This window comes from Aquarana catesbeiana, linkage group LG05 (genome assembly GCF_042186555.1).
Source record: "Aquarana catesbeiana isolate 2022-GZ linkage group LG05, ASM4218655v1, whole genome shotgun sequence".
In the NCBI taxonomy this organism is placed as follows: Eukaryota; Metazoa; Chordata; class Amphibia; order Anura; family Ranidae; genus Aquarana; species Aquarana catesbeiana.
Window position 1 is genome coordinate 522288444 of NC_133328.1, and position 19503 is coordinate 522307946.

The following is a 19503-nucleotide window of genomic DNA, read 5'->3' on the forward strand; positions in this document are numbered from 1 at the left end:
CTGGGGGCGGGCTGGAACAAAGCTGCGAGCGGCTTCGTTCCAGCCTTCTTCTTGTAAATGCGGAAGCGACGTCATGATGTCACTTCCCGTTTACTCGGCTGCCAATGGCGCCGAATTTAAAAAAGTACACAGTATTCAGAATCGCCGTTTTTGGCGATCTGAATACTTTGAAGTGTAAAGGAGGGATGGGGGGTCTTTTAAACCCCCGATCCCTCCATAAAGTGTACCTGTCACCACATATTACTGTCACAAGGGATGTTTACATTGCTTGTGACAGCAATAAAAGTAAAAAAAAAAAAAAAAAAATTTAAACACAATTTATAAAGTACAAAAATAAATAAATTAAATAAAAAAAAAAAAAAAATTTTTAAAGTGCCCCTGTCCCCGCGAGCTCGCGCAGCGAAGAAAACGCATACGGAAGTCGTGCCCGCATATGTAAACGGTGTTCAAACCACACATGTGAGGTATCGCCGCGATCGTCAGAGCGAGAGCAATAATTCTAGCCCTAGACCTCCTCTGTAGCTCAAACCTGGTAACCGTAAACATTTTTTAAATCGTCGCCTATGGAAATTCAAAGGTACCGTAGTTCGTCGCCATTCCACGAGTGCGTGCAATTATAAAGGGTGACATGTTTGGTATCTATTTACTCGGCGTAACATCATCTTTCACATTATACAAAAAAATTGGGGTAACTTTACTGTTTGGATTTTTTAAAATACATGAAAGTGTCACTTTTCCAAAAATTTGCGTTTAAAACACCGCTGCACAAATACCGTGTGATAAAAAATATTGCAAAAATCGCCATTTTATTCTCTAGATTCTCTGCTAAAAAAATATATATAATGTTTGGGGGTTCTAAGTCATTTTCTAGCAAAAAATACGGATTTTAACTTGTAAACACCAAATTTCAAAAATAGGCTTAGTCATGAAAGGGTTAAGCACATACGTGGAGCACGTTGATTTGCTTTATAAATGTATGGCCTTGCTAAGGCCATACCAATGTTTTATAAATGTTCCACTTAGTGTAAAAGATATGTACTCTCTCAAAGATCATTCCCACTGGCAATCCCTTCATCTAACTTTCTGCCAGAAGGCTCATTCTATCCCTTCTTCAGTCATCATCCAAGGTCAGAATCTACTTTCTCGACTGTCACGCTGGCTCAGTGATGACACACCAATGTAAAACCTGATGTCTGTCCAGTAGTCTTTATGTCCTAGGCAATGTGTACACACTACTCACTCCAATTACCCACCTGATGCAGTCTATCACATTGTAACATCTTACGAATTTGACAATATTGCAGTCTGATTACTGGTAAAGGGGAGACTGAGGAAATGCTTTCTCCTAAATGTAGCTGACTGATGACATCCTCTCAGCTTAGCAAAGATACCTGGCTATACTTTAAGGATTGCTTTTTAATAATTAAAGGTGCAGATGTTTTGCTGTACATTTTAACATGTCAGGAATGTGCTCATGCTGAATGATAAACACAATAGAAGGTCTACTTTAGGGTGCTGTGATAAGGGCATTGGGAAAGCTAAAGTGGATGTGGCACTGGGAAAGCTAGTTTTTGTGAGGCAGAAAAAGTGCCTGACATCCTGGAAGAAGCTTAGGCTTGCTCTTGTACAAGAGGGGAGAACATTTTGGTAGTGTAGCCTCATCTATCTATAGCTTCCATTCCCTATAGCTTGATGCAAGCATATCTATAGGTACTTGGTTGCTCCCAGGACTTGTTACACACTGCTATACTCTCTGGCCTGATAGTACAAGAGGCTGAGCAGCAGAAAAACAAAGAGTACCAGATTATGGGAGATATTGATGTCTGCAGAGAATGGTATAGACTAGTGTATAGAGGGAACAAGCTGAAGGGTGGGACCAGGCAGCAGCAAGAGATGTTGTCAGTAAACAGGCAGGTGATCAGTCCAGGCAGTAGGAAGATATGTGGTCTATAAACAGGCAAGATGTCAGTCCAGTCAGCAGGCCAATGAGGTGGTCATTAACAGGCAGGGATTTGTCTGAACAGCAAGCAGAGAGGTGGTAAAAAATGGTAAAAAAAAGGCTAGGGCGAGTACACTGAGCTGCCAGATAGCATGGCTTATGAGGTTTAAATCAGGTGCAAAATCACTGGGAGGCAAGCATTGAGGACTGAGCTGCAGGCATTACCTGATAACAGGATGCTGAGCCACTGCCATTGCCAAAATTCAGGATGCCTCAGCCAATAGGAGCAGGGAGGTGGAGCGCAAGGTGCGGCCACATCACCTGTGCAACAGAATTCTAAGTGTTGCAGCTTCTAGTGTAGAGGAAATAGTGAGCGAATCGACATGGGACTCAGAAGCAGAGGAGCTCCGGACAAGGCACATCTAATGAGGCTGTAGTAGGACAGGGGTCCTGTCTAGGACTTTGATGTTGAGGCAAAGTGAGAAAAGAAACATACTGGTTGTGTGTTTTAAGAGCTGTCTATGATGGAACAGACAGGCGGTTGGCTAAGGAAAAGACAGGTGACAGCATGTCGGTGGAAAGATTTCAGTACAGAGTCAGCCTGAAGGCCAAAGTTGGAGTTTTCTTGTGTACCGGTGTTGGATTTACCCTCTGATAATGGATAATTATCTGTTGACCTTGAAAATAACTTATTGTCTGGATTGGTATATGGATGTCTTCACCTGTCATGCCCTTCATTTGACACTAACTTCCATAGTATCATAAGACATAAGGGAATATTCTTCTGATCTACAACATTTGTATCTTTGTAGGCACCTCCTAACATCTCTTGAGCACTCTCACGGCACAAAGTATTCTTTTGAAATAGATTTTCTCCACCAATCTCTACCCCTTGAAAAGCTGACTCTGTGCTCCCTGTTCTTTTCCTCACCCAGAGCTTTTCCTCACCGGATCACATGGTTAAAGAGCTGTGGACGTGGCTCTTTACAGAGATCGAGGTCGCGCTGTGTCCTAGCAACACGGTGTGGCCGTGGGTGCGCAGGAGCGACCGTTCTGGGACGCCATCATATGACGGCATCCCAGAACAAGAGCCGCACCTGGTTAAATTCATTAAAGTGTATTTTTTCCAAAACAAATGTTTGAAAAACTGTTGCGCAAATACCGTGGGACATACAAAATTGCAACTATTGCCATTTTAGCTCCATTGCCAGCTGGCTCCATTGAAAGCCGGTCCCACTCTCCTGCGTTGCGAATTGGATGCGGAAAAATCCACATCCAGTTTGCATGCTGTATATGTGAACACAGCCTTAAACTTGTAAACAAGAAGTGCCACAAAAAAACAGGTCCTAAAGTGATAAGATTCTCAAGTTTGTTCTTTTTTGGGGGGGGGGGGGGGGTAAACACTAAAGAAGTTTTGTATTTATCTTTCACAAGAAAGTAAATCATATATCTTCTACCGACTATTTTGATTACAAAGATTTAGAACTTTTTTTGTGATTGAGTTAATAGATATTTGGTTGATTAGTTTAAAATTTGTCACTTTTAAGCACACGTCACTTTGTATTTAATGTCTTTATTTTTGTTTTATTTTATTTGTTTGCACAATATTAATTGATATGTTTTTTTTCTGGTATCATTCTTACATTTACACAGGGTAATCAGAGATAGCACTGCTGTTATCTATTGTTAATTTGTGGTGATGTGTTTTTCCTGAAGATTCTACAATAAAAGTGATATTAGATGTGCGGCCAACCAAAATTGTTTTTTTTTTCCTGTGAAGACTGCTGTGACCTGGGCCAGCACCTATTATGCCCCGTACACACGGTCGGACATTGATCGGACATTCTGACAACAAAATCCTAGGATTTTTTCCAACGGATGTTGGCTCAAACTTGTCTTGCATACACACGGTCACACGAAGTGGTCGGAAAATCCGATCATTCTGAACGCGGTGACGTAAAACACGTACGTCGGGACTATAAACGGGGCAGTAGCCAATAGCTTTCATCTCTTTATTTATTCTGAGCATGCGTGGCACTTTGTGCGTCGGATTTGTGTACACACGATCGGAAATTCCGACAACGGATTTTGTTGTCGGAAAATTTTATAGCCTGCTCTCAAACTTTGTGTGTCGGAAAATCCAATGGAAAATGTGTGATGGAGCCCACACACGGTCGGAATTTCCGACAACAAGGTCCTATCACACATTTTCCGTCGGAAAATCCGACCGTGTGTACGGGGCATTAGTGTGTTAGCAGTGGTGGATCAGTGGACCAACCTGGAACGGTACTTGTTCTCTTATGCCACGTACACACGAGCGGACTTTCCGGTTGACCGGACTCCGTCAAACAATTCGATCGTGTGTGGGCTCCAGTGACTTTTTTTTCCCAAAAGTCTGATGGACATGTTTCAAATATTTCCGACGGACTCGAGTCCGGCTCATCTGTATGCTAGTCCGACGGACAAAAACTGACGCTAGGTTAGCTATTGACTACTGGCTAACAACTTCCTTATTTTAGTCTGGTGTACGTCATCACATACGAATCTGTCGGACTTTGGTTGATCGTGTGTAGGCAAGTCTGTTTGTTCAAAAGTCCGTCGGAATGTCCGTCGGACCAGTCCAGGCGAAAAGTCCGCCCGTGTGTACGCGGCATAAGTCTTTAAGCTGATGTTTTATATTTTTATTGCTATTCATAAAACTAAAACAAACTTGCAGACTGTCAAATGTAAATATGAAATAATGATTTTCCACAAGTTGTTATTGCATTTCTGTTGTGTTTGTAATGGGTTCCAATGCATTTTTTTCAATTTTTTTACCTGAACCATCAGAGTGCTAAAGATCTCTCTGTTTGTGTGTATTGTGGCAGCTGCCCCCCTAATCCATGTGCCTGGCCCCTAATCTACATACAGGGTGCCTGATGCATGGATTTAAATTTTTTTTTTAAGCCTGAGGCTCTAATTGGCTTCAAAAAAGGGTGGGCTGAGTCCACCCTGTTGTGGGACAATAGAAAATGAATATTAGCTATTGTCTTCCTGCTTCTCCTCCCGGCCAATCAGGAAGCAGATCTTAAGACCCTATTGACCGAGAGGAGAAGCGACCGTATTAGCCAGGAGCGGGGGCGTTGAGGAGGAGACGCAGGGGGAAGCCGCCGAAGCTGTCATGTCCTGGATGGGGTAAGTGTGGGGCTAATGGGCGGGCGGATGGACGGGGGGTTTGTTCGTCAATCGACCGAGCGACAGGGGGGTGGGGTGTTTGACCGACCGAACGAACGACTGGGGGGGAGGGTGAAGGTGGTTTGTTTGCCACCCCCCCCAAAAAAAAAAAAAAGAGCACCAGATAGATAGATAGGTAGGGTATAACAATACGCAGACACTTAGTTGTAAATATTTTATTTTATTAAAAACACTAATCCGCCATGCCCACATAAAAACTGCACTTAGGAATATAGATTTGCCATTTAATTGAAACACTGACTTGCCGTAATTAGAAATAAATGGACTGTGTCAACACACATCCAGCTGTTCTGGATGGCTGGCACTTATAGCGGCAATCAATACTCACAATATTATGGGATGTAGATTCGGTCACTAGCTGAATCTCTACCCTTCGTTGAGCGACCAGCTGATTTGTGATGAATCCATAACAAGACAGGAAAGCTCCTGTATTTCAGCTATCAGAAAGATAAGTTTTATTGTCTAGTCAAGCATATATGACTTGTTGAGTTTTACTTTGATTTTCCGCACATCTAGCATTATTTTCCCTTCAGCTCTTCACAATGCTATTTCTGGAAAGGGCAGAAAAAAAATAAGATTTGGAAACTGATTTGTTCCATTTTTAAAAAAATCCTGTCATAATCCACCCAATTAAAGTGGACCTTCAGTCATTTTTTCATCTTTCCAGCTATTAAATCTTCTTTTCTTGTTGTTGTAACTTTGGATAGTAAAACATTTTTTTCTGCCAGTAAATACCTTCTACATCCCACTTCCTGTTTCTTCTCTGGTCATTAGCCTAGGCTTATGACATCATACACAGCTCTCTCTTGTGAGTTTGCCAGGAAGGGAAGGGGGATGAGTCATATGAGGGCGAATCAGAACTGCAGAGCTGGAGGTGTGTCTGTGTAAATGCAGGAAGTGAACAGGCAGCAGCTTCAGCTACCCATAGTTAAAATGGATGCAGCCAGACTTAGTGGAGGGAGATTTCTGCAGCATATTTGGCAAGTACAGAATCACAGTATATATAAAATAATATACAAAGTGGTTGGATGGAAGCTTCAGAATGGCAAATATGTTTTTATTACAAATTATGTGAGCAGACTGCAGTTCCTCTTTAATGCTCCTCTGATTATCTTAAACACCTATGCCCCCCCAATAAAAAGACAGATTCATCTTATGGACAGATTCATCTTATATAATATGGTTATTAAACCATTAACAGGTAGCGGTAAGTCCACACTATAATGTATATGTTGCTAAATAATGCCCTAGAAAAAAAATGAAAAGATACATTTTGAACCAGAACGAACATGTTGTATTATTACCTGTAGCCATGGAAGAATCTTGGACTGCAACTGTCCTGATCTTCTCCTCAAAAACACCTCCACATGGGAGCATGAATTGTTCTAAAGCAATTACAGCTATTTTTTTTTTTTTTTTTATGCCAGCAGCTTTAATACAGTCACTTTAATAATTTTCCCCAGTAGCTTTAATACAGTCACTTTAATAATTTTCCCCAGTAGCTTTAATACAGTCACTTTAATATTTTTCCCCAGCAGCTTTAAAGTGTTACTAAACCCACAACAGTAAAATCAGTCTGTATATGCAGTAAAGCATGCTTGTTATACTCACTGTGGAACCTAAAGAGTTAATCCTCTGCATTGTGTAAAAAGGCTATTTGATCCCATATTTTCTGATCCTCCCCTTCTTCTGTTGTACTTTTTTTCATGGCACACCATCCACACACCACCAGAAAGTGGTGTGCACCAGCTACATAGAAGACAAAGCATCTTTCCTTGTTTTGCAGTGGGGCTGCGCTGGAATGTGCTGCGGCTAGCACAGTCTCACTACACTTAGGGATTGATTTACTAAAGGCAAATAGACTGTGCACTTTGCAAAGTGCAGTTGCGCCAAAGCTTAGTAAATGAGGTACAAAGAATACCCAATCACATGAAAGAAAAAAAAACAAAAAAACAGTATTTTTGCTTGCACATGATTGGATGATGGAAGTCAGCAAAGCTTCTGCTCAATTACTTAGCTCTGGAGCAACTGCACTTTGCAAAGTTCACAGTCTATTTGCCTTTAGTAGATCAATCCCTTGGTGTGAACAAGCCCTTAACCACTTGACCACTGGGCACTTAAACCCACTTCCTAACCAGACCAATTTTCAGCTTTCAGCGCTCTCACACTTTGAATGACAATTACTCAGTCATGCAACACTGTACCCATATGAATTTTTTGTCCTTTTTTCACACAAATAGAGCTTTCTTTTGGTGGTATTTAATCACCGCTGGGTTTTTTTCTTTTTGCGCTATAAATCAAAAAAGGCTGAAAATTCGATAAAAAAAAATTCTTTGTTTCTGTTAAAATTTATTGCAGAGTATTGGCAAGTATTGGTAGAGAATGGGCGAGTATTGGTAGAGTATTGGCGAGTATTGGTAGAGTATTGGCGAGTATTGGCAGAGTATTGGCGAGTATTGGCAGAGTTTTGCAGAGTATTGCACAGTGTTGCAGAGTATTGGCAGAGTATTGCACAGTGTTGCAGAGTATTGGCAGAGTATTGCACAGTGTTGCACAGTATTGCAGAGTATTGTACAGTGTTGCAGAGTATTGGCAGAGTATTGCACAGTGTTGCAGAGTATTGGCAGAGTATTGCAAAGTGTTGCAGAGTTTTGGCAGAGTATTGCACAGTGTTGCAGAGTATTGGCAGAGTATTGCACAGTGTTGCAGAGTTTTGGCAGAGTATTGCACAGTGTTGCAGAGTATTGGCAGAGTATTGCAAAGTGTTGCAGAGTTTTGGCAGAGTATTGCACAGTGTTGCAGAGTATTGGCAGAGTATTGCAAAGTGTTGCAGAGTTTTGGCAGAGTATTGCACAGTGTTGCAGAGTATTGGCAGAGTATTGCACAGTGTTGCACAGTATTGCAGAGTATTGTACAGTGTTGCAGAGTATTGGCAGAGTATTACACAGTGTTGCAGAGTATTGCACAGTGTTGCACAGTATTGCAGAGTATTGCACAGTGTTGCACAGTGTTGCAGAGTATTGCACAGTGTTGCAGAGTATTGGCAGAGTATTGCACGGTGTTGCAGAGTATTGCACAGTGTTGCACAGTATTGCAGAGTATTGCACAGTGTTGCACAGTGTTGCAGAGTATTGCACAGTGTTGCAGAGTATTGGCAGAGTATTGCACGGTGTTGCACAGTGTTGCAGAGTATTGCACAGTGTTGCAGAGTATTGGCAGAGTATTGCACAGTGTTGCACAGTGTTGCAGAGTATTGGCAGAGTATTGCACAGTGTTGCAGAGTATTGGCAGAGTATTGCACAGTGTTGCAGAGTATTGGCAGAGTATTGCACAGTGTTGCAGAGTATTGCACAGTGTTGCAGAGTATTGGCAGAGTATTGCACAGTGTTGCACAGTGTTGCAGAGTATTGGCAGAGTATTGCACAGTGTTGCAGAGTATTGGCAGAGTATTGCACAGTGTTGGCAGAGTATTGGCAGTGAGCAGCGCTGTGGGCACTAAACATCCAGCCCACAGCGCTGCTGCAATCTCTCCCCCTCTCCCCTCATACTGTACCGATCGGTACACAGAGGGGAGGGAGGAACCGGCGTCATGACGTGATGCCGGTTTGTTTACAAGTGATCGCTCCGTCATTTGATGGAACGATCACGTGGTAAACGGCCGTGAACAGCAGCTATTTACCGTGATCCATCGAGGATGTTCCTGGGTGCGCGCCCCAGGGGGCGCGCGGGAGCAACATCCTGGAATGACGTCCCACGGACGTCCACCCAGAATAAGCCGACCACGCTGTAGCCATCTTTTGGCTATGGCCCGGCCGGCAAGTGGTTACAGTGGTTGTAAAGGATGAAGGTCTTTAACCTTCATGGATCTATGCATGAAGGTAAAAAACCTTCAGTTTTTTGAACCTGCAGCTCCCCCCTCAGCCCCCCTAATACCTTAGCCCGTTCTCCATCCAGCGATGTGTACGAGAGCCGAGTCTCTCCCGGGTCTCTCGCGCCTCATTAGCTGAGATGTAGCAACAGGAGCCATTGGCTCCCGCTGCTGTCATTCAAAGTCAGTGAGCAAATGAGGAGAGAGAGGGGGCAGGTCCAAGCCGAGCCGAGCTGCCGCTTGCAGCGTGGGCACTCGGCAGGAGGGAGGGGCCAGGAGCATTAGAAAGGGACCTGGGAAGAGGAGAATCTGGGCTGCTCTATGCAAAACCACTGCACAGAGGAGGTAAGTATAACATGTTTGTTATTTTTAAACAAAAAAAAAAAAGACTTTAATTTTACTTTAAAGCACTTGGTGAGCAAACTATGAACAAAGATACTCTGCAATGTCATAGGTCCTAGGCTTTGGTGCCATTAACTAGCATGATGCTCAATAAGGAATTATACACATATATATCTAATTAGAATCCCACTTTAAAAACCATGTTATTCTAGGTACAAAAATAAAGTCATGAAAAGCTAAGATAAATCAAATAAAACCAAACTGTTGGCGAAATTATTTTAAACTCTTAGCATGCAAATATGCGGCCTCTCAGGCAGGTGGGCCTTGATGCGATCACATGATCATAGACCCCGCCACGCCTTCCGGCATCTAAAACCCCGTAAAGGGCCAGGAGGCCTCGATGCCAAGAGGTTAAAATTATTGTCAATTGTGCTGTTATTATGGTACAAGCATAATGACTAACTGGAACTAGGGTTTATGAGAGGGGCAGGAAGGACAGCTGCCCTGGGCGCAGTGTCTTTATGTGTTGGGGGGCACTGCAAGGCAGCAACCCATATAGAGTAAACAAAGTTTAAGGAAACCAGTGACACTGACCACCATTGCTAATCTCTTTCTGAAAATGCCTATTGAATAGTTGTTGTGCTGAACCACTGGCTTCAATAATACGGTAAGTCACAAGTATAGACGTATACAAGTATAAAAATCAGAGAAAAGTCTAAAGTCTTGATGTGCAAGCTTGACGGGTCAGTGACTCAAAGTACTGACCCCAAGTGGGTCCACATGGGTGGGAGGGGTTGGTATTTTTTGAAGCACCTGATTAGAACCAGAGGCTCTATTATGCTTCAAAATTGGGTGGGCTCGGGGTGCAGAGAGTGCGCCCTGATCCCACCCAATTGTGTGATGATAGCGAATTAATTTTCGCTATTTTCACACTAACGCTCCACCCCGCCAATCAGGGAGGCAGGTCGTCCGACCTGTTTTCCCGATTGGCCAAGGCGCCAGGGCATCCTATTGGATGCCTGGTGCTTAGGAAGAGGTGGCACAGAGGAGACACGTGGATGGACATCCCCGCCGCCACGGCTGCTCTGGTGGACTCAGGACTGGCAGTAAGTGCCGGACCACCTGCCAGGGAGGGTGCTGTCAGAGCCGCGAGCAGGGGGGAATATCAGAGCCATGAGCGGGGGTTTGTCAGAGCCGTGAGGAACGTGAGGGAGTTGCTGTACCCTGATCTGTATTCCCTGATCTGTAGTATACCCTGATCTGTATTCCCTGATCTGTAGTATACCCTGATCTGTATACCCTGATCTGTAGTATACCCTGATCTATATACCCTCATCTGTATACCCTGATCTGTATACCTTTATCTGTACACCCTGTTCTGTACACCCTGTTCTGTACACCCTGTTCTGTACACCCTGTTCTGTACACCCTGTTCTGTATACCCTGATCTGTATACCCTGATCTGTATACCTTTATCTGTACACCCTTTTCTGTATACCCTGATCTGTATACCCTGATCTGTATACCTTTTATCTGTACACCCTGATCTGTATACCTTTTATCTTTACAACCTGATCTGTAAGGCTGAGTCATATACTCTGTCCTGTGATGCTGAGCTGTATACTCCTGACAATATGGGTGGAAGCAAGTGGAATACAGGGGACGGAGCCGGTGGATTCTATAAGGGGTGGGGCTTATGAGAACTGGGAGGGGTCAAAAAGGAAGGGCGGGGTCTGGGCCCCCTCATCCTCAAACTTCACCAGCCGCCACTGGTAAACCCTAAAACAAAATGGGAGTACAGTATGCTTTAAAATACATTTGTGCATCCACTTTGCATAGTCTTTCGAGCACAACTCAACCAATTTCCTAAATGTTACCTGGAGATCCTGCTAATCACAGCATCCCTGTAGCAAGGTACCTTGCAATGTGACATTTTCGTACTGCCTCAGATAGATAGACTGTAATCAGTGCACATCATCCTGCGGTGGTTGCAATAGACCAGTCTGACTTTACATCCACTGCCTAGGCCGTGCCTAGGTCTGAGAACCCAGAGATATGAGACTGCTTTGTAACGCTGCAAATAAGATATTTAGGGATTAGGGGATGATTATACTCTTTCACCAACTGATTCATATATGACTACATTTTGCCTGCTTGCTTTAGAAATGGAAGCTTCACATCTACTTTAAAAATATACATGAAGAGGTCAGTTGGCTACTAACGCAGAAATATAAATAGTCTATAACAATGTCTTTATGCTGCTGGCAGGTGTCCTATAGGCCAGGCACAGATTTATGTTCATGTCCTTTCCAGCAGTTATGCCAGAAGAAAGGAATTGGGGATTATATTTTCTCTGAACAACACAGAACTTTATTTCTGATCATAATAAAGGGTTACATGGGATGGAAGCAACAGAGGATAAAAACACTGCCTATACGGCTATAATAACTACTGCAAAGTAATGTGGACTGGTCAATTGATGCAGCTCATGCCGAGATTAAAGATTGACCTCTAAGAAAGGGCTATTTATATTTAAAGTGTCCTGCTAACAAAATCCTATTTCACATTCATCTCTAGGTGAAAACACGTACTATTTTGGGGGTTATTAAGGCTTTTACTATAGATGCCAATTGTCCCTGATTTTTTTGAGACTGTCCCTCCTATAAAATTAAATTCCTCTGCGTTTTTCCTCATTTGTCCCTGTTTTTGGTATTTTGTATAAACCTCTCTAAAAAATGTTCTACAAAAATACTATACAGCTCAAAACCTTTAATTGAACCGCTTTATTATTGTATTTATTTTTATTAAAAGCCAGTAAAAAAGCAAAAAAAGCAAAAAAAACTACTTGTGGAGATATCTAATAATAATAACGCCTGCACATATAGACATCATCCAGACATCTTTTTTCCAGGCAGTGATTCCCTACGCTGTAAAAGCCATCTTTGCAGCTGTTTAATTGCTATTACAGGTTGCGGGAGGGGATGCCAACCTCCCCCCTGCCACCCTCCGGTGCTTCTCCGGGCTCCCCCATGCGTTTGGGAGCCAGGGAATGGATCTGGCAGCACCACCGGTTTACCATAGAGCTGGTAACACATCTCTGTCACATCTCTGTGACCCTCAGAGGCCGATCTTATGCTGCGTACACACGACCGGTTTTGCTGTTGGAATAAACTCCGAAGGTTTCTCCGACGGAACTCTGACGGAATTCCGAACAAGCAGTCTTGCATACACACGGTCACACCAAAGTCCAACCGTCCAGAACGCGATGACGTACAACACATACGACGGGACTAGAAAAAGGAAGTTCAATAGCCAGTAGCCAATAGCTTCCGTCTCGTACTTGCTTCAGAGCATGCGTCGTTTTTGGTCCGTCGGAACAGCATACAGACGAGCGGTTTTCCCGATAGGAATTGGTTCCATCCGAAATATTTAGAACATGTTCCATTTCTAGGTCCATCAGAATTTTCAAAAAAAAAAGTCCGATGAGGCATACACACGATCGGAATAGACGATGAAAAGCTTCCGTCTGACTTTTTCTGATGGACATTCCGCGGCTTTAGGCTTTCCATCATAGAGGAGAGATGTGGGGACCTGTAGACCCAACATCTCTCCATAAAGAGGACCTGTCATGCCCTACTCCTATTACAAGGGATGTTTACATCCCTTGTAATAGGAATAAAAGTGATAACAATTAAAGGGAAAGTGTAAATAAAAAATAAATAAACAATAAAAACTAAAAAATGTGAAGCATCCCCATCCCATCATGCTCACAGAAGCGAACGCATATGTAGGTCACGTCTGCATATGTAAACGGTGTCCAAACCACACATGTGAGGTATCTCTGTGATCGTTAGAGTGAGAGTAATAATTCCAGCACTAGATCTCCTCTGTAACGCTAAAAAGATAACCTGTAAAAATGTTTAAAGCATCGCCTATGGCGATTTTAAAGTACCATAGTTTGGCATCATTCCACATATATGCAATTTTAAAGCATGATTTACTCAGCATTACATCACCTTTTATATTTGATCAAAAAATTGGTTATCTATTGTGTTTTCTTGCATTGAGATTAATTAAAGTATATTTATTCCAAAAGAATTGCATTTAAAAAATTGCTGCACAAATACTGTGTGACATAAAAAGTTGCAACAACTGCCATTTTATTCCCTAAGGTCTCTGCTAAAAAATATATCTACACTGTATATATAATGTTTGGGGGTTTTGAGTAATTTTCTAGCAAAAATAAAATGATGATTTTCCAAATAGGAGAGAAATGCCAAAATTTGCTTAGGCTGGAAGTCATTTTTTTGTGTAATAATTATTCATGATCCTCATAACTGGGGGCCTGGCAGGGGTGTGTCCTCTGTCTAAAATTTGTCCCTCTTTCTTATCTCAGAAATCTGGGACTTACCCATTCTCTATATGGAGATGCAGATATTTTTAGACATGCAGCATTCTGGTATAGCTTTCTCCCCTCCTTTGCACATCCCTTCAGGCAGATACGAGTCATAAAAAACAGATAAAACTACATTTCTTGGTTCGCTAAAGGTGTGAAGCAGAGGTATGTAAAATTCATTTATTGGTGGCAATTATTATTTTTTTATGATCACTCTTTAGCAGCTCAAAAAGAAAAATTGTGTTTGAGTTGAGATGTAGTTGCTTCTGTTTTTCTGTAGTGCATCATATTTATGGATTTATTGTCATGACTTTCATAAATTTCTACCATTCAATCTTTTCTGCAGTAGAAATATGTAAGCAAAGATTTAGATTATACTGTGCCACTATGTGTTTACTTAACTGAAAATAGTCTTTACAGTTATCTGAGTCCACATTTGTAAGTTCATCTGCTTATACAGATATTTGATCAGCACTAAATGCTCGATTCACAAAGCTTTTAAGAGAACCTGTCAGGTCTCTAAAGAAATCAGACTGGCGCTCACTTTCAATAGAAGTAGTATTATACTCACGTCTCAGGTGGCCCATGTCTCCCTCCTCTGCTTTAGCCTCTGTCAGTCTTTTTGGGATTCAACACTTCTGTGAGTGTCAGATGCCTGTGCCCCCTGTTGCATTCTATAGTTCTTTCCTCTGATCCCTGCATCACTGTTGAATTCTGTACTACCAAAAGCAGGGGCAAAACTAGGGGGGGCAGGGACCACATGCCCCTGGCGATACATTCGGGAGGCGGTCGCCAGGGTTCCATCACCCCCACCCGCACTGGGAAGCGCTACTCTAATGCCCCGTACACACGATGGGATTTTCCGATGGGAAATGTTGGATGTCAGGCTGTTGGAGGAAAATCTGACCATGTGTAGGCTCCATCGGACATTTGGTGTCAGACTTCCCGCCAACAGATGTTGGCTAGCATGTCTTCAATTATTTCTGCCAATAAATGTGTGTTGTCAGATTTTCTGATCGTGTGTACACAAGTCTATCGGACAAAAGTCCAAAGTACAAACATGCATGCTCGGAAGCAAAAGCGGACGGTCTTGTAAACTAGCGTTCGTAATGGAGAATTAACATTCGTGACGTGGCAAATTATGAAATCTTCAAATGCAGCGCACATTCTCTTCTTCTTTAACCTCTCTGGTGGTTTTCCCGAGTGTGGTGGACAGATTTAAGTGTGTTATTGCTAAGAATTACAGGCCTACAATATAAAACGCCAACTTTCTATGCAAAATAATTGTACCGCTTTGAGACGCAAAAATCTGACATAATCATACCGCCAGGGAGGTTAATGGGATAATAATGAAGCTGCTTTGCTGGTGATACTGATGGAGTTATTGCAAACAAATTTTCAAAGGCTTTTTTTTTCTAGTGATATCAAGAATAATATTATTATGTTTTTTTTTTTTTTATTTGTGCAAGTTACCACAACACCATTATCCCGTAGTTTATAGAGCAAAGATACAACTATGTTGGTGTCCCTTGTCAATTTTACATTGTATTTTTTTAAATGTAACTGCCTACTCCCAAACTGTCATTTGAAGTAAAACACATAGCCAAATATTATTCTACACAATTTTTTTTATTGTGCATTAAAAAAAGAAAACAAATAAAATTAGACATGCTATCTGCCAATAGAACTTAACCAAAAAGTGCATTCTATACATCCAAAAATATAGAAAATATACCAAATCAAATCATTATTCAACCAAGTCTGGTTGATGAACGGCCATTCAGAAACGAACTGAAAAGCGCTAAATGAAAAATGCAAAAAGAAAAGCGTGAATCAACGCTCACCAAACGTCTAATAACACGAAATTAGCAGAAGGAGCCCAAAGGGTGGCGCTAAAGAGCTGAAAAACCACATAGTACATCACTACGTTCGTAATTGTTGGCCAACATTTGTGTGACCGTGTGTATACAAGACAAGTTTGAGCCAACACCCTTCAAACAAAATTCCACGGTTTTGTTGTCGGAAAGTCCGATCGTGTGTACGAGGCATTAGGGTGTCACTGCTGACCACTGCATAGTTTGCAAAACACCGGAGAACCAAATAGGAGGGAGACTGCACAGGCACACTAGCGCTAAATCACTCTGCTCCTCCCGCCCGCCAGCCCTATAGAAAGGCATTCCAGAGCTACACTTCAGCATGGGAGAGCCTCCGTTGAACTGGGGTTGGTATGGCAAAGGATTGGGGGCCTGGGGGGGTGCAGATGAGGCCCTGGACTAGGTGGGTTCATAGGAGACCCTGGACTGGGGGGTGCAGCGGGAGCCCTGGACTAAGGGGGGTGCTAAAGGAGACCCTGGACTGAGGTAGGTGCAGAGGGAGCCCTGGGTTGGGGGGGTGGAGGAGGCCCTGGGCTGAGGTGGTGGTGCAGAGGAGGCCCTGGGCTGAGGTGGTGGTGCAGAGGAGGCCCTGGACTAGGGAGGTGCAGAGGAGGCGCTGTGGGGGGGGGGGCAGGGGAGGCCCTGGACTAGAAAAGGGTTGGTGTGCCAAAGACCCTGGATTAGGAGAGGAGGCCCTGGACTAGGAGGGGAGTACACCAGTGGCCCTAAACTGAAAGGGGGTTTAGAGGAGGCCCTGGACTTGAAAAGTGGGGTTGGTGTGGCAAAGGACCTTGATTCGGAGGGCAGGGTTCAGAGGAGGCTCTGAACTTGGGGGGGGGTAAGCTGTAGATGTAGAGGAGGCCTTGGACTAGGAGGGGAGTGCAGAGGAAGCCCTTGACTAGGAGACGGCGGTTGGTGTGGCAAAGGCCCCTGGATGGGGGGTACAAGGGGTATACTGAACTAGGTGAGGGGGTGCCTGGAAGTCTCAGATTAGGAGAGGGGGTGTCTGGAGGCCCTGGACTAGGACAGCAGGTGTTTGGAAGCCTTGGACTATGAGAGGAGAATAGTGGAAGCCCTCCTGACTAGGAAAGAGCGTGCCTAAAAGACCTGCCAGCTTCAGGGAGAAAGAGCCTGGATCTAAAGCCTGGGCTGTGGAAGAGCCTGCATGGGCCTTGGAGGGTGAGTTCACAACATAAATAGGGACAATTATCGATTGTCGCAAGTAATGCTAAACAGGAGCAGAGAGACAGGTTGTGTGATAAATTTATTGCTTGTTTGGCTGTACTTCTCCTGTGGATCACAGCAGTACAGATTGTTTTGCACTCCTGTGACCCATTTTCAGCTGACAGCGGGCTGTCAGCTGACATAAAAGAGCCGGTCCAGGCTGGGGAAAGATTGCAACCTTATGGTCACATGCCTACACCGGCACCCGCTCCTACCCCCTCCACAGCCCAGTGTTTCAGTGAGTGCGGAGGGGGGGGGGCAGAGAGCCAGAGACAGACAGTCACTAGCTCTCTGCTTAGGGAGCACTTGAAAACTGAGTAATCGGTGGTGTTTGATTACTTGGTTCTCAGCTTTAGAGCTGGTGGTGGGACAGATGCAGCATCCACCAAAGTAGGTATAATAAAAAAAAAAATAATTCCCACACCCGACCAGCCCCGGGTGCCAGATGTTCTAGCTACGCCACTGACCATAAGGGTCAGAGGAAGGAACCACAGTACATAGCAGAGGACACAGGAATTCAACACTCCCAGAAGTAACGAATCCCTAAAACTTTGACAGAATCTGCAGTTATGGAACTGAGGGAAAGTAGAAGACACTGGGCACTCAGAAGGTGAGTTTTCTACCTCCTCTATTGCAGGGGAGTGCTGGTTTGATTTCTTTAGTGACCCAACAGTGTTTTTAAATCCCATTAGACTTAGTTAAAAAAAAGCTGTTACTTTTCCCTATAAAGTGTATTTGTATAAGTGTTGCTCTCTTTTTAGGGGGGTTTTAAGAAATGGCCCTCCCCAAACAGGATACTGCTCCAAACCCGTGCGTAAATAAGAGAACCAGAACCTTCACTAAATGAAAGAGTGGGTTTGATAATAAAGTTGGCATTGCCCCTACCCAGGACAGGGTCTCTTTGAAAAGAGGGGATTCCCTCCCTGGGAAATGAATCAGTAATCTAAACAAAGTAATTGAGAGTGGAGGAACTGCTGCAACTAGCATATAACATTAACCATAAGTATACACCGTGTATGCACACCAGTATGGGAGTAATACAAGCTAGTTGTCTTTGTAACAAGAAGTGAAAAGGAATGCCCCCCAATGGGACACAGACAGCAAAAAAAAAAAAAAAAACTGACATAGGTTTTTAGCATAATTAGAGAACACTTTGCATTCACTGAGAAAATTGAAAGTGTTCTCTGAATGGCACCTGTCCTGAGAGGGCAACCCTCTGGGTTCACAATGCAGCAGGGCAGCCATACGGCAGGGGTAAGCTAGTGAAGATCACTGTAGTAGTGGTGCCTACTACAGATATTTCCAGTTTCTACAGGGATGACACAGGTATGGCACATAAATACCTACACTGGTCCAAGCTGGACCAATGTAACTGTGTAAAAATTGCCATACCTGATAGCTGTCCCATCCCCTTCAACGGTACCCCCCTCTGACCTAGGAAGGATCTAAGCTTAGGACTGTTTTTGCTGCTACGCTTGGCCTCCTTGGGATGCTATGGTACCTTTTACCTCCTGTCATTATAGCACCTTTACTGGGTCCTCATGTTGGAAGATATAGGAATGGATTACATGATTGCCTTGTCCTTTATTAGGGAGACATAGTATCTTTAGCTAGGTTGTTTTTTTTCTATATCAGAGAATTTCTGGTTACTTTGTTTATGTACAGTATATAATACGAACACTTCACCCAGATGGCCAGTGGAGATTTTGACACGCTGTGTTTTTTTTATGCTTCTCATCTTTGATGGTCTCATTGCCATGAGCTGTAATTGTGCTTTGTACCTGGTGAGGTATTATATGTACAATAAAGATATTTGGGGGGACAAAAATGCCATACCATGAATTCAGCTTTAATTATTGTCTCCAACTCCTGGTGAGCAGACAGCACTGTTGTATTACCGCAGATCCATTATAACAGTAATGTACTACTGGCTTAATGTTTTCTTATTTTGTTACTTGTTTGTACCCTTTCTGTTATACTGTGTTCAGTTCAGCAGCCTTCCTCTGCTGCCCACAATTACAATCTCTGTACATAACACAAATAAAAATGTTGCAAGCTGGTAAGGAATGTGACTGTCCGTATCATGAGTATTGCAAATTTGCAATATTTAGGCTCTGTGCCATCTGGAGTCTAGTATAACAAACAGCTCTGAAAGGTCAGGACTTTGACTGTGGACTTGGGTTGTGGCCAAGAGTTTCAACATGTGTAGATACGGACTGTCCAGAATCACTGAGTAAACCAGGCAGATTTAGGGAGGAAGCTGAGCTAGGCACTGCTATCAAGATGAAACAGTCCTTCCCTTGACATAGAATTATTTCTATTGTGCTAGCACTAAGTTTGAAAATTGTGTTTGGTAATGGGATTTTGTGTTTTATGTAGATCTGTTAGTAAAATAATTGGATTTATCCACACATTGTAAAGATTTGTTTTTAACACTCAAAGGACGTGAAAACAATTGTACTTGAGCAATTTGACATCTGTAAATCTTTCACTGGAGCAGATAGCTCTGCAAACAAAAGAAAAAAGCTGTAATGTTAGCAGAAACATAGCAGACTCCAAGATGTGTTCCCACAACACTCCACTATGGCTATCAGCAGGGTATGTCTTCCAGACTTCCAGGTCCAGA

General features: G+C 43.1%; 1 protein-coding gene across 1 annotated transcript in view; it reads left to right on the forward strand.

The window, feature by feature from the left end:
• NKAIN3 (sodium/potassium transporting ATPase interacting 3) overlaps positions 1 to 19503 on the forward strand; it is a 650331-nt gene that overhangs the window by 71237 nt on the left and 559591 nt on the right. The gene's annotated exons all lie outside the window — the stretch shown is intronic.